The 3,327-nt window shown below is 30.6% G+C and overlaps 1 pseudogene; it reads right to left on the bottom strand.

Annotated features, from left to right (window-relative positions):
• Positions 1–435: 435 nt before the first annotated feature.
• Positions 436–1,480, bottom strand: LOC145064176 (protein MIZU-KUSSEI 1 pseudogene; annotated as a pseudogene).
• Between the last annotated feature and the right edge of the window lie 1,847 nt (positions 1,481–3,327).

The raw sequence follows: 3,327 nt of genomic DNA, 5'->3' as shown, positions 1-3,327 counted from the left end.
GCCCCCAAAGTCGATTTTCATATCTATTCCCAAAAGTAGTTTGAATACAATGAATCAGTATTAGTATTTTATTATTGTGATATTTATAAAATTAGAAACAAATAATTATAATACATGATTAAAGTTAAAGATTGACGTTTAGATACTCTTTATATTTTATATTAAAAGTCCTGTTATCGAATCAAAGTTTTACCTTCTCTAAATGTAATTAGTTTGTCACGTAAATATTCATAATTTATCAAACATTGTAAAATTATTTGTTTTTGAATTAAAACATCAATAATCAAAATTTCAACGCATTCAAACCTTCCCTTAAATGTTCACAAAAAGAAGTATAGTGAAGTATAATTGCTAAAATTGTGCAAATATTATGGTAATAAATAAATACTTTACCAATTTTTTTCCCCCCATTTTAGATCATTCGAAATAAAAAAATTTGGTTAATAATATGTATCCCATTCCCCTCAAAAACTACAAATTACAAGCAACTCATCCTTTTCCATTTTTAATAACAAGAAGAAAGAAAAAGAGAAAAAGAAATATTCTCATGCTACAAATTAAGAACTAAAACTTAGACTTAGTTTCCAAATTCTGCATTGAATTCTTAAACTCTGAGCAAATAAACACTAAGTTCAGGAGCACCATTGCTATCAGGATTCGTCATATAGAAAGCTTCTGAATCTCTTGACCCCATAACTCTCTCAAATTTCGCTCTCATGTACATGGTTTCTTCATCTTCTCCGGCGACTGTTTTCTCCGCCGGCAACACCCCAGCCCCCATTGATATCGGCTCCACCGCTTTAAGAACTCTCCATTCTTTTTCTCCGCACTCTCTTTTCACGGCGAACCCGCACTTCTTCCCGTTGCAATAAGTCCTCCAAACAGGCTCTTCCAAAAGCTTTCTTGAATTACCCACCTTTTTCGTCTTCTCTTCTTCTTTATCACATTCCAATGCGATTCGAACTTGCCCAGAAGCCATTTCTTTAACAAGACCACTAATTGGTGTCTGAAGCTCGATCAAGAAAGCTGGTAGGGCGGTGGGGTTTTTCTGGAATGCGAAGTAGGCGTGGCCTCGCCGGGATCCAAATAGGGTTCCGACAACTTTAGGGCCAAGAGTGTTTTGAAGGTTTGCTCTGTTTTGCCTGATAGCGGTAAGAACTGAGCGGAATCTAGCAACTGTTACAGCTTGGAGTTTCTTTCTTGGTAGGGGTGGCGGAGTTGGTGGTGGTGGTTTGTGAGGTTCAGCGTGGCTGACGTTGGGTTTATGGCAAGGATTGATGGGTGTTGGGGTTTCTTGATCTTCATTGCTGACCTTATTTGACCAATGAAAGTGCATAGAGGTCTTTGCCATGGCTGTATGGAAATGAGAAAAGAATAACCAGAAAAGGGGAAGAAGGCAACTTCTTAAACAGTGTGTATCTCTGTGTATGTGTGTGTGAGAGAGAGAAAGAGAGAGATTGTTGTCTCTTTTATGGATTTGTGGGTGGTATTTTTAGAGGGGAAACTACATTAAATTTACTATTTTATGCTTTTTTATACTATTTATTTTTTTAGATATCACATTACTTTATATTAAAAAAAAAATCCCAATTTTCATATTTTTGCTGCCTGACATTCTGATGAACTTTTGAAAAAAAAATAGTAACTTTGATGTAAACTGTATTATATTATATATTATTATTATATAAAAATAACTATATATGGGCTGGAGAGTTTCAATTTTGGGTAATTTGTGGAATGTTAAAATATAAATTCAATAGTTTAAGTAATTATATAAAATATAAAATATTATATTTATTATTTAACAGCTAAAAGAAATAAAAATAAAAAAAAGATTGTCACATGAGCGGCTCTAGTTGTAGACACATCAATATCACACAATAATTTTATAACCCAAGACTCCAAACTACAAATCAATTGTTAAAAAAACTTTTAAGGATAACATAACAAATCTTATAAATTTATAAAAAATAAAAAAAATACAAAAAATAAAAATAAAATAAAACTGGATCAAAAAAATTATAGAAATATATCAGACATCTACCAAAACTTTCAGATATGACATCAATGGATCATTCTGAACTAATATAAATAGCTTCTTATAATTGATTGCCTAAAACCAACAATAAATTACATTAAATTTATATATTCAGAATATAAAATTTAAAATATCATATTTATTGTTGTTAATTTGTTACTTCCAAGAAACTCAATCCATCTAACTGATGGTTTATGTGATCTTTGGTCATTGTATTGTTTTGGTTTCCTAATTTTTTAGGGTCTAATTTGCTACATGGAGGGAACTCCTGCACGTAATGAAATTGTACTATTGTACTTTTAATTTTTCCATGTTAATGCATTGTATTTTAAAAGATCTATCTGACTGAATGATATTGTTATAATTTGGTAGATTTTGTAAAGTAGAATGTATTATACGAAGAAATGAAAGTAGGATGCTATAATAAAGATATCAACAAAATACATTTCCAAAAGTAGAACTGAATTTTAGAAATTCTAATGCCTTACCAACATCTTCTTTTGGGAGGTGAACTCCATCTACATTGACCACTTCATTTCTCGTTAGCAAAGGGATGACACCTTTTTGTTTTTTAACACCATCAGTTTTATTCTTCCCTTAACGATAGCTTAACATTTTTTCCAAACTTTGTATTATTGTCTATTGTAGGTCTCTTTATGAAAAAACCCTCCCTAACACTTATTGGAATATTTGCATGCTTTCCATATCCACCATCATTTCTTGATTCATGTATGCTTTGTTCACATAAGAAATAAAATATCAACTGTAAATTTTTAGAAGAAAAAAGAAACGTCATTTTATTGATAAAATGAACCTGAGTTAAAAGCAGTTTCCAAAAGTTACTGAACTAACATAATGTTTATAAATTATTCTTTAAAATTTGTGTGGGATATCTATTTAATAAGCTTATTTTATGTTATTTTACAAAGGGTACTTTCAGAAAGGTTGTTCCCTTAACAATACCTTCACATTTTTCTCAATCTTTGAATTTTTGTCTGTTATAACTTTGTTTATAAATTATTCTTTAAAATTTGTTTGAGATATCTAATTAATAAACTTATTTTATGTTATTTTTCAAAACAGTTATCTTTCGCAGCAAGCATATTTTGTTCTTTTGTTTTTTGTGGCCTCAAAACACACCACTCTTGCAATTCCTTCTGCAATATGGATGAATTTTGCGACTTTCATCCCAAAATATAGTCAAAGATCTCAAACAATGACCAAGATGACAAAATAAAACTTTTTGTTACGAAAACTGAAAACAACCAGCTATCTTAGGTACCAAAATT

Source organism: Lactuca serriola, chromosome 1 (genome assembly GCF_051521515.1).
Source record: "Lactuca serriola cultivar US96UC23 chromosome 1, Lser_US96UC23_V15, whole genome shotgun sequence".
In the NCBI taxonomy this organism is placed as follows: domain Eukaryota; kingdom Viridiplantae; phylum Streptophyta; class Magnoliopsida; order Asterales; family Asteraceae; genus Lactuca; species Lactuca serriola.
Note: the sequence above shows the minus strand (reverse complement) of the source record. Positions and strands in the feature narration are given on the sequence as shown.